The sequence below is a fragment of the Bos javanicus genome, chromosome 4 (genome assembly GCF_032452875.1).
Source record: "Bos javanicus breed banteng chromosome 4, ARS-OSU_banteng_1.0, whole genome shotgun sequence".
NCBI classification, from domain to species: domain Eukaryota; kingdom Metazoa; phylum Chordata; class Mammalia; order Artiodactyla; family Bovidae; genus Bos; species Bos javanicus.
The window spans coordinates 61,024,396-61,036,998 of NC_083871.1; the positions used below are offsets into that span (position 1 = coordinate 61,024,396).

General features: G+C 43.1%; 1 protein-coding gene and 1 long non-coding RNA gene across 7 annotated transcripts in view; both read left to right on the top strand.

Moving 5' to 3' along the window:
* Positions 1-12,603, top strand: part of ELMO1 (engulfment and cell motility 1) — a 584,006-nt gene that overhangs the window by 476,951 nt on the left and 94,452 nt on the right. The window lies entirely within an intron of this gene.
* The window catches only part of LOC133246134 (uncharacterized), a 61,675-nt gene that overhangs the window by 32,842 nt on the left and 16,230 nt on the right, over positions 1-12,603 (top strand). Inside the window, exon 1 of the long non-coding RNA XR_009735928.1 lies at positions 1-12,280. This exon is cut by the window's left edge and continues 32,842 nt beyond it. This is a non-coding gene — a long non-coding RNA (uncharacterized LOC133246134). The remainder of the gene's footprint in view (positions 12,281-12,603) is intronic.

Sequence of the window (12,603 nt, forward strand, 5' to 3'; positions counted from 1 at the left end):
TTAAGCAATATGATGCACTCACCTGAATTACTTTTTTTTAATTTGAAGTTTGCCCCTGCACATTTTTAATATAATTTTTTTTACTTTATTATTGGAGTATAATTGTTTTACAATGTTGTGTTAGTTTCTACTGTACAACAAAGTGAATCAGCTATAGATACAGCAGAGATATATGTTTACATGAGATCTGAATTACTTTTAAGATGATCTCCATTGTTGAACCCAGAATAGATAGGGGCAGCTTAAGAGTGGAAGTAGGAAGACCAGTGAGGAGACTGATGCAGTGGTCCAAGCAGTAGGTGATGGTGGCCTGGACCAAGGCAATAGAGCATAGAGGCAAGAAAGTAATTCCAAGATATATTTTAGAGAGAAGCTGATGGTCCCACTATGAGTAGAGAGAAGTTACAGAGAAATGGAGCCTCCTCCATTTCTGCCTTGAGTGACAGGAGAATAAGGTGTCATCTATGGCTCTACAGGGGCAATAGGCAGGCATACCCTCCTCGCCTTTATCTCAGACCCCTGCCCCCAACCATTTGGGCACACATCCCACTGTAACAGCTTCCTGGAGCCTATCCTCAGCTTAACTCTCGGACTATATCTTCAGTCTATCCCAGAGCCTTGACAGAGGATGCCCAGAGCTGATCCCCATAAGGACTCTGTCCCTAAGGCACAGTGTCTTGTGTGCACAAAGGTTTGAGGAATACCTAACTGGCTATATCTCTGTGTAGATCAGTGTTGCTACTGAAGAAGGACTGAGTCCATCCCTAGCCTTGCTGAGAGGTGCACACTTGTTACCTTCCCCTTAGGAATGAGCAAAGAAGTAGAGAGAAAGAGGTAAACTTCCTGGAGCCAGGAAGCACAGCCGGCCCTGGAATCCAAGGGAGGTTGAACCAAAATCCAGGGGAGGTTGGACCAAAGGACAGAAGATAGGAGTGGCTGGGGGCAAAGGAGGAAATTTGAGAAACCTGGGGCTCCATGGTGAGTGACCCTTTGCCCAGTCACCCACCATGAAAAGTGAACTGCAGGAGGGAAGAGGAAAGAAAACAGATGTTTTAACTCATGTCTCCTGCAGAGATGGTGGGCTGGTTACATAAAAAGCTGCTTGTGGGCTGCTCAGTTCCTGAGTCTCACTCATAAGGCTAAAGGAAATGTCACCTCCTCTCTCACATCTGTGAATAATGGGCCTGTCAGCCAGTCCAGCCAGTCAGGAGTCAATCACTTCCCATCAGCCATGTACCTCATTGTTTGTATAACATGCATAGTATTTTGTTCCTCAAACTGTGTTCATTTGGGAAATGCCAGTGGTTTCATCTTCTAAAATTAAACTCTGAAAAAGTGGTAAGATAGACAGGAGGGATGAAAAGGAGATGTAACGAAGCACTGGGGGAATAGAGAGCTTGGAAACTCTGACCAAAAAAGGCAGAACCCGAGAAGGTGAGCGTTGAGTAAGCCCAGCCCATTTATGGAGCATCTAGTTGGCCATAAAGAAAATTCTGTATTTCTCTTCTATGTTGTAGAACCTTTGTAAGGATAAAATGATAATGTATGCAGAGTTCCTATACCTGGCTGACTTACTAGCCAGATGACAGATCATCTTCTTGCTCCAGAGTTTAGCCGAAGGAGTCCAGCTTCTTCTGCACAAAGTTATGTGCACTTGGATCCCACAAGTTGCCTTAGTTTCCCTTACCTTCCCCATCAGTGCACAGAAGAACATCCCTCTCTCTCTCTCTCCCCCATTTATCTCACCAATTTTAAAGGCAAAATGTCCTTTAGAGTGCTTATAAGCTGCTGTAAGATAAATTCCATATAAAATCAAGATCCTATTCATTCTAGTTATGTTATTCACCACTTTTTACCACTTCTGTATTCAGTCTGCATTTCTTGAACATCTACTGCATGCTACGAACTATCACAGAAGCTGGGAAAATTAAATCAAAAGAACACATAATCCTCCACTTGGCTGTTTGTCACAAACAAATATTTGCTCATCTTCTGTCAATTGAGCCCTACCTTCGTGAATTTTATCATGAACATAGTTGATTTAGTTGATATCCTCAGGCAACATCCTGAAGGAGGAGAGAATCTTGGGGGCAGAGGTGCTTGTGGGATATTCCAGGAAGAGGAATGTGGTTGCTCCACTGTGGATGCTTCCAGATCATTGATCTGTGTGTAAGCAGGAGAGCATCAAGAAATACAGCTGTAGATGTGAGCTGGGTCAGCTTGTGAAGGGCCTTGTACAACCTGCTGTGGGACTCAGGCTTTGTCCCAGGGTTATGGAAGACTACAGAAATATATTAAGCCAAGTAGACATTGTGGTCTTTGTGCTTTAGAAAGAAAACTTTCTGGATTGAAAAGTCCCAGATGACTAGAGGAGAGACCAGTTTAGGAGGTTTAGGAGGTGGTTGCTAATCCAAGAAGGACATGATACAAGATTGAATCAAGGTACAGGCCAAAATGGAAATGGAATCAATCAATGTTTAGGCTGTGAAATCAACAGAGCTGGGTGATTTGTTGATTGTAATTGAGAGTGAGTTGGAAAGTGAGACATTGAATATGATTTCTGGTGGATATTGGAACCTCCAACCAAGATAGAGAATTCTGAGAATAATAGCAAACCAGGATTTGGGGGAGAGATGAGTTCAGTTTCTGATCTAGATGAAAAGGGATTTGTGTGCATACACATGGAAGTCATGTCCTGGGCAGAGCTAGAGGGACTGATGAGCAAAGGTAAGTGGGATTAGCTGGAGATACAAAATTGGTTTCATAAGCATGAGATAGAACTGTAAGTCATTTGAATAAAGGAGACCACCGAGGGAGAAGGTGGAGAGTGAGAAGAGAAAGAGGGTCCAGGACTGTGCACCTGCATTTATTTTTTTATTTTAATTATTGTTAGAGTATAGTTGATTTGCAGTGTTGTGTTAGTTTCAAGTGTACAGCAAAGTGAATCCGTTATCCATGTACATATATCCTATCTTTCTCGATGCTTTTCCCGTATAGATCATTACACAGTATTGACTAGAGTTCCCTGTGCTGTACAGTAGACCCTTATTAGTTATCTACTTTATATATAGCAGTGTTTATATGTCAGTCCCGATCTTCTAGTTTGTCCCTCCCTCCTTTTACATCCTGGGAACCATCAGTTCATTGTCTACACCTGTAACTGCATCTAAGTGACGTGCAGATGAACACAAACTCACAAAAGATACTGAAGAGGATGATCAGTGAGGTAGAAGAGAAGGCTGTTCTCAGTGAAAAGTAGAGTCTTGATGGTTTCAGAAAGAAAGGATAGGAATTTATGGAAAACCACCCCACCCCTATCCTCACTATTGGTATCTTCCTTTAGAAGTTACAGACCAACATACACCCACCTGTATGCACACACACACACATGCACACACACAACACACACACATAAAGGTTGTTGCAGCAAATGCCATTTTGATTTTAGCCAGGGGTGGCATTAAGGCTTCAACCATAATGAAGTGACTGGGAGAATTCCACTTTTCTGTCCTGACAACCCTTTATCCTCACAGCAAAGCAGGAGGGTCCAGTGGCCACTTGGACAGCAGATGTATTTTCCCTGTAACCATTAATTCTACTCATTGCTCTACCTACTGGGACACAGTATAGCCCTCATAGCTACCCCAAGCCTCTCTTCCTGGTGATGGAAATTTCCATTATTAACAGGAAAACAGCAGGCTAATGGCACAGATGAATTGTAAATTTTGACAGCCCAGACAGGTAAATATTGGCTTTGCACAAACAAGTTTCTATAAATAACCTGTCTGCTGTAGAAACTCCACAGATGGCAGCAGGGCTGCCCAAGCGTTGATTTTCCCAGGGTGTTCGGTGCAGAAAAGCACAGCTGTCAACTTTGCTGTTCTTGCTGTGAGCTCGGGCCACATCTGCTGTGCCGGCAGCCTGTCCCTGTCCCATCCTCCTTTGGCAGGCAGAGGCAGGGACAGGTGGAAATCAGTCATTTCAATAACCTGCCTCCAGTGCCGTTCCTTCCAGGATTCCAAAAGGGTTTCTTTAAAATGTCACTTTTTCAGGTTTGGCAGTCAGAGTGGAAATTTGTCTGATATAGTGATTCGTTGGCCCCTTCTAATTTAAGTTCATCCTGTTGGAAAGAAAAGCAGGTGAAGTGAGACACACAGTCATTCTGGATTGTGTGTTGTGTGGCTGCTTTGCTAAAAATAGTGCCTTCAAGGGCTCTGGGTAGATGTTGGCTGTTGTGTGTGGGCACACCATGGCTGCTGACCTAAAAGAGAATGGGTGGGGTGAGGAACCATTTACATCAGCAAGTCATCTTGCAGAAGAAATTGGCCCAGTGGTCATCTCAGTGCATCCACAGCAACGAGAATGCAGTAAGCCACTCTTGGAAAAATATAGAGCCATTCTTATTCTTAAATTGTGGGCTAAGTGTCCATAGCTGGAATAATGCAGATTAAAGTGATGGCCTTCTAAATGGTCATTCTAAGGATGCCCAGAAAGCTTCGTGCTAAATTAAACACTCTGTCACTGTGGCTGGGCTCTGTTTGGAGTATACTTCCCTCCTTCTATAATGTTTATTTCCTGCTTCTTCTTGTTTCTGAGGGCTCACTGATCTGGTGCATTGTGTTGTCATAAGGCTTTTCAATTCCTTCTGGAAGTAGACAAGTTATAAATCATATAAGGTGAGTCAAATGATTCTAGAAGGTGCCTAAGATAGCAGTAGTAATCAAAAATTATTATTTTCCCCTTCCACGAAAGTTTTGATGGAAATTCCCCGGCAGTTCAGTGGTTAGGACTCCACACTTTCATGACCGAGGGCTTGGGATCAATCTCTGGTCAGGGAACTAAGATCCCACAAGCCTCACAGTGCAGCAAAACAGAAAAAAAAAAAAAAAGGTATTGAGAAAGCAAATGATAATAACAGACACCATGTTGTTGTTTAGTTACTAAGTCGTGTCCCACTCTTCTGTGATTCCGTGGACTGTAGCCTGCTAGGCTTCTCTGTCCGTGGGATTTTCCAGGCAAGAACACTGGAGTGGATCGCCATATCCTTCTCCAGGGGATCTTCCTGACCCAGGGATAGAATCTGCATCTCTTGCATTGCAGGCACATTCTTTACCTCTGAGCCACCAAGGAAACCCAATAGATACCATGCAATTGAACAATTCAAAATAGGAAATTAGGAGGAAAGATATTGTGGAGAACTGCAGTAGGAAATAACACATAAATAAGGAAGAAGCAACGATAGCAATGTTGTCTGTGGTTTTTCCCTTTAGTCTTATCCCAAGAGAAGAGAGCAAAGCTGATAGGAGTCAGCCGTCAGTATAAAATATAGCACATATATTTGCTCTGCTCTGTGTTCACAGAGTGAATTCAGGGCTTTTCTTTCCTCTCCTGGGCCACTGATCACCACTAGCACAGTCTCCTTGGCTTCTCTGGCCTGGTTACCTTCTAGTTATACTTCCACGCTCAAAAGGACTGCTAATTTATTAGGGTTTAGGGCTTTGGGCTTTTCCTCCCAAGTCTTGTCTCCATGGATAAAGGCCTATGTTCCCAATAAGGGATTTGAATGCCTCCCAGGCCACGCTTGTCCAGGCCTTCTGCTTCCAGAGCAATCTGTACAGCACCCAGCAGCCAGCAGGCAACAGACCAATGTTTGGGGAGTGGAGCTGACTCTATGAGCTCTTATTATCAGGGAATCTTGTTTCCATGTTAGGGAAGAGACCAGAAAAATTATTCCTGGTAAAATTACAGCTCGATATTCAACAGTATAGCTGAACCAGGTGCTCAGCCTAGGAAATAATGAGGCATCTTCCACTAAAACTGTAAGAAGGGGAGAACATATCATATAGGAAGCCCCAGTAGGATACTGCCAAGGGTAAGAGCTTCGTAATCAGACAGACTTCATTTTGAGTTGTGCACTCCTTATGTGAATCGGTGGACTCTGGGAAAGATTTTGAGTCTCTTTGAATCTCAGCTTCTCAATTGTTATGATACAGATGAGAATGATCATCAAATTCTCTGGACTGTGATATCTAAGAAGCAGGATGTTACCGTTGCAAGAAGGAACTCAAACCACATGGCCAGGCTCACCTCCTTTTTCTGCCATTTACTTGCTGAGAGATCTGTAGCAAATTCCTTAACTTTTTGTGCCTAAATTTCTTTATGTTTAAAATGGGGAGTGTTGCTGTGGTGAATAAGTAATTCATATATAGAGAGTGATTCAGACGGCATGAGGTAAGTGTTCTGTGTGTGTTTATGACAGTATCAGATGGCACTGAGAAAAGATGCCCACCTGGGGTACTTGCTCCCTCCATCCTACTCGCTCACTCATCCCTGCCTTTCTGAACAATTCCCCGATCATTTACTAACTATGAAACCAGCCACATTATTGGCATCTTCATAAAGGATTGCACAACTGTTGTCTAGTACATAAGGCCTCATCAAGAGGGCACCTGTGCCAGTTTCCACACAAAGCCAGAAAGGGGGCCTTTGAGGCCCCAGGAGGGAGGGTGAGTGTTGTTATGTAGAGCTGGAGTGAAGGTCTTGTTTGTTTTTTATTGTTATGAACATATGTTCTTTCATTGAAAAAAATTGCAAGGTATTCCCAAAATCCAAAGTAATACTCTTGTTTACCTAGCAAGGGGTGAGTATATTACTTAGAGGCATATAATACAGTTCCATAATTCAAGATATAGATATACACTCCAATCATTCATTTAGTCAAACCCTCTTATGCAGCGATTGGACACCTATGCCAGGTGCTGGGGAGAGAAGTAGGAGCGAGACTATCTTTGATCTCAAAAATCTAATCTAATTGGTAATATCAATTAATGAAACTGAATGGCGGTCTGTCCTTCATTGTCCTTCTGACTCAAACAATTGGATGAAGATCTGTCCATGAGTGATGATCCAGAACACCATAGAGGGGACTGTAGACAAGGGGAAAGTGAGTAACTCTGTGTTAGGACTAGTATAGTACCTAAGCTAAGGCAGAGCTTAAGAACGGATGTGGGGCAAATAAGATTAATTTATACAAACACTAATGATAATTTCAGTTTGTTTAATACTTAAAGAAAAATATTGTTGACAATCCCAGAATTACATAACCCACCTAAGTAAGTGACCATGAATGCATACATGGGAAGGACTTTGGTGAATTTCATTCTCTTTTGCATGTACATCATCCTCTAACCATGTGGTAAAGGTTTTCCCTGATGTGCAAATAAAGAACCGGGTGCTCAAAATAAGGGGGGAGCAACTGATGGGGGGAGCAACTGATAGGGAGCACCTCTGAGATGGAAATCCAGGTTCCATGGGTAGCTGAGGTCTCTGGCACCGTGCACCATCCTGCTAGGCCAGCCTGCTGCTGCTGTGATCTGAAGGTGGCTTGTCGTGGCAGTTTATCCCTCTAAGTGCACCCTGGAAACTCTCAGTAGTATGTTGTAACAGCCACCTTTTTTCTTCTAACTCTTCCTCCCTCCTGGGAGCATCTTACCAGATAGTATAACAACTCCTAGGCTCCTATACTTTGTGTTTCTTTTCTCAGCAAGTGTTCATCCTATGTACAGGCTTTTCACGGAGCCTGAAAAGGTCCTGGCTGGGGCAGTTGATGCTGTGTTGTGTTAATCACTTGGTTGCGTCCAGCTGTTTGTGACCCCATGGACTGTAGCCCGCCAGGCTCCTCAGTCCATGGGATTCTCCAGGCAAGAATACTGGAGTGGGTTTCCATTCCCTTCTTCAGGGGATCTTCCCAACCCAGGAATCAAACCCAGGTCTCGTCCATTGTAGGCAGATTCTTTACTATCTGAGTGTCCTGGCTGGAGCAGTAAACCTCCTAATTATCATGCAAGGCCATGTATGATCTCTTGTTAAGACCCCTTCAAACTAAAATACACTGAATCCTCCATTGCAGGAAACACTTCCTTTAAAGGGAGCAAGTCATGCCATTTATCCAGATTTTCTCAGTCATGGTGTAAATCTGTGGATTTCGTGCAACTGAGATAACTCGTTGTCTACAGCAAAGAAAACATCTTCTCCATAACTCTTCTGAAATTCTCAGCCCACGTCGTAGGTTTTCTCAGATGGTAGTGGCACCAGTTGGTCTCCTGAGGCCGGGAAAGCACCGCTTCTGAGTCTTAGCACAATTGGAGAACTGTCACTTGTAATTACTTCATGTTTCTATTTCAAGGACTGTTGACTGATGTTTTGTAAAAATCACTTTGTTTCTTCCATATATAGCTGAGGAGTCTTAGAACTAACATGCAGTAGTGCTTCCTGGTAGAACAGGAAAGATTTTCCAGATGTGGCAGAAGAGCGGACCATTTAGTGAGTTAGGGTGGGATGTGGCCCAGTGACCCTGCAATTCTGTGCTCAGTGTCCACCAGGTGGTGAACCAGTGTGTGGAGATCTGGCCAAACAGGAGAATGCTTGGGACTGTTGGACCTTAAAAAAGTGGATCTCTGAATATCTGTTGATAAGATGATGACTGTATTTCCACTAGATTTGTATAAATTATAGATTACTACTTATGTCTGTCCTTAAAACCCTATTCCCTAGAATCACCCAGCACTAAACTAAGGTGATCCTAGCTTTCTAGCACTATTGTACATCTAAGACAACTGGGGTACAGTGACCAGGAAGGCTTAGGAACAGACCCCAAGTCCTGCCATTTCTCAGCTGTGCAGTCTTAGGCACACTGGTCTACCTTCTCTGAGCTTTAGTTTGCTCACCTGTGGAAAGGAGACAAAGTCCACCTCACAAGGTGTTGTGACAGGCCACGTAAGGGTGTTTCGTAGAAAAGATGGAAAAGATGAGTTAAATCCTTTGGAAGTGTGTGTTTGATCATCTCCCCTGAGTGTGGTCCCAAGGCACAAAGCCAGAAGCCACAAACTTTCCTTCTAGATTGCCTGAATATGGTTAGGTTTGACATGGTATTCATTGCATGCAACTCATTCAAGGCAACAATTTCCAAGGTGAACTAGAAAATCCGTAGGTATTATGCTGCTGCTGCTAAGTCACTTCAGTCGTGTCTAACCCTGCACGACCCCATTGATGGCAGCCCACCAGGTTCCCCCGTCCACAGGATTCTCCAGGCAAGAATACTGGAGTGGGTTGCCATTTCCTTCTCCGAGTAGGTATTGTACTAAGAGATAAAAGGTGTTACTTGACCAAATATGTTTGTGATATCCTAGGTTTATTTTGTAAGTTGAATAGATTTAACTCATATATCCTGATACATATAGTGAGCCTCCAGGAGAAGGGTATAAAAACTGAAGTTTCTTAAAATTATACATCACAGAATTCTTTCCTTCTTATCCAATTTCCTTTCCCCTACCCCACTGAGCATATCATGGAACTAGTGTAACCCAAAGCATATTCTGAAAAATGCTGATGCAGAGAATTCTAAAGAAACTTGTTGTTTAGTCACTAAGTTGTGTTTGACTCTCATGTGACTTCATGGATTTCAACCCACCATACTCCTCTGTCCAGGGGATTTTCCAGGCAAGAATACTGGAGTGGGTTGCCATTTCCTTCTCCAGGGGATATTCCCAACCCAGAGATTGAACCTCAGTGTCCTGCATTGGCAGGCAGATTTTTCACCACTGAACCACCTGGGAAGCCCTTAAAGAAACTACTCTTAGCTTTTTACACCTGTGTTAATAGAAAGGCATGGTGTCAGAGAGTGGTAGAGTTTATTCTAAAAAAACACTATATGACCACATAGCTGAGGGACAGTGCCACCTTATTCATGAAGCTGCTCTGAATTCCCCAGCTAGAAGTTGTCTTTTCTTCTCCCAACCTCTTATCACACTTTAACTGTGCCTCTCTTGTGCATTTATAATCTTCTACCTCACTTAAAAGCTAATCATGTACATGGTGTAACTCCCCTGCTGGTGAAGAGACTCCTTTTGTGGAGGGCTTCTTAAAGCCTCACAATGCCTGTGCTTTGTGAGTGCTTAGAGAGTGTGCCTGTGCTAGACGCTCAGATGACTGACTCAGATGATGAAAGTTTCTCGTATTTCCTTAAGACTATCAATTTCCTGTTTTTATTATTATTTAGTTATTGGGCTTCACAGGTGACACTAGTCATAAAGAACCCGCCTGCCAATGCATGAGACAAAGGAGACCCGGGTTCAATCCCTGGGTTGGAAAGATCCCCTGGAGGAAGGCATGGCAACCCATTCCAGTAGTCTTGCCTGGAGAATCCCATGGACAGAGGAGAATATGGGCCTACAGTCCATAGGGTCTCAAAGAGTCAGATATGAGTGAAAGGAGTTAGCACACATGCGTTACTTATTTATTATTCATTAGCCAATATTTGTTAAACATCTACTATGTGCTAAGCACTTGGCATTGATTATTTCTTTTAATATTCACAACAAAACTGAGGTAGATGCCTTTTCCCCTCAGTTTACAAATAAAGGAACTGAAGTTTTAAGAAATGCTAAACAACTTGCCCAGCATCAGAACCAGTATTCTAAACTATGGGTTGTCTCTTGCCCAAGCCTGTGCTTCAGATCACTAAGCATGACCCTCTCAGGGGCTGATGAATAGATAAACACTCACAATCCAGAAAAGCAGCCTCAGTGGTACCTTTGTGCTTCTCTGTTCTCTATAAGTCGCTCTGTGGAGATTGTGGTGGAGGTTTAGTCACTAAGTTGTGTCCGACTCTTGCAACCCCATGGACTGTAATAGCCCACCAGGCTTCTCTGTCCATGGGGTTTTCCAGGCAAGCAAGGAAAACCTAGAAATCATGGAAATCCCCTAGAGGGGATTGCCATTTCCTTCTCCAGGGGGTCTTCCTGACCCAGGAATTGAACCTGGGTCTCCTGCATTGCAGGCAGATTCTTTGCTGACTGAGCTATGAAGGAAGCCCATGGAGATAATCACCCTTATAAATGAAAGACTTGTAAGCCACCAGGCAATTGCCTTTCCTTCTACACTTGGAGTGTGGAAGGCTCTCCTTGGCCTGCTCTGTCTGATGTTGCTTTCACCAGATTTGCCCTGCCATGACTGTAAACCCTTGTGAAGTTGTGGGTTAATTGCCAATGTAGGCTGTGTTCAGAAGTCCCTCCAGAGATTACAGTCTCAGAACTGGGAAAGGTTGTCTCTTTGATCTCCACTTGCCCAGCTGCTAATGGGGTTAGGAGGATGGCAACAACATATGCCATTCCAGATTCTTCTCATTTACAAAGTCTTGATGTTGTTCACACCCCATGATATTCAGCCTTTTGCCACCTGTGGAGTCAGGCAGCCAAACCAACCAGTATTTATTGTGTACATGCCACATGTAGGGACAGGGTGGCCTTTTGAACTCATTCATAACCTTTTGATTCCTCTTCCTATTTTCCTTTTTCCAGGGGCATACAGTGTGGCAAAGATTAGAACAGGAGATTTGCGTTCTCACTCTAGGTCAGATACTATTCCATGCACGCTGTGGGCCAGCCAGTTGGCCCCTCTGGCTCCCAGTCTCCTCAGCTAAAAGCAGGAGAGTGCACTGTGACGCTCCCTGTTCTCTCCTTTCTGGCCTGACTTTCTCAGAGTGCCTGCAGCTCCCCAAGGGAAGAGTTTATCTGCAATCTGGATGGGGATAAGGACTCTTATATGCATGTGGAATAGTCCAGAACCACTACAATACTGCTGATATGTTTTATTACTATGTCATCCCTGAGAAATTCAGAAAACGCAGTTCTGGGTGAGTGAATACAATAAACACAGAAATCCATGTTGGAATGAGGTTTACACCCTGTAGACTTCCATTTCCAGGAGGTGAAACATACCAAATCTGTATGTAGAGCTGCTCTAAGAGTGCTGGCCCTCACCTAACTGGGTCAGGGTAGGGAGCAGGTCTCAGGCTTCTGTCTATGGTAAGTGACAAAGTCTTTGACCTACATATGATATGGCCAGGAAATCAACAAAGTCTTTCCTGAGACTCATTCCTAAGGTATAATTACCTCCAAAGTAGGTGATTTATGGGTCATTTTCCATTTTCTAATAGCTTTAAAAGTTATGCAAGTAAACACATTTTCCTTTTTTAAAAAAATTAACAATGTCTTTGATGTTTTGAATCAATAGAACTTTTTTTATTCTAGAACATCATTCATTGAACAAAGCAAACGTCCCCTCCCTAATGGAACTTACATTCTAGGTGACCATTGATGACAACTAGGTTAAGAAAGAAAACAAAACAGCATTTGCCCATCTAAGAACAAAGGATGAAAAACGAAGCAACTGCGATTAAGGGCCCTCTTACCCTATGCAGCTGGAATTGGCAGCTGATTAGGTAATTTTTAAAAAAGACCATGGAAATGGTTATGGTAACATGATATAGATATGCCTTAAATATTTTACTTTAATTTAAAAAATATAAATGCATATTAATTCACCTTTTAAAAATGTGAGACCAAAGCATTTCTTAGAGTTGCTGATTAGAGATTTTAATGACCAGTCTTTGAGAAACCAGGCTGAAAAGACATCATCCATGATTTCGTTTCAGTTTTCTTAAAGTAGAATGAGATCTCGAAGGCACTTAGGAACCAATCCAAGTACAGAAGATTCCAGTCTTTTGTGTCGACCCACCCACACCTAACCCTACAGCAGGTTGAT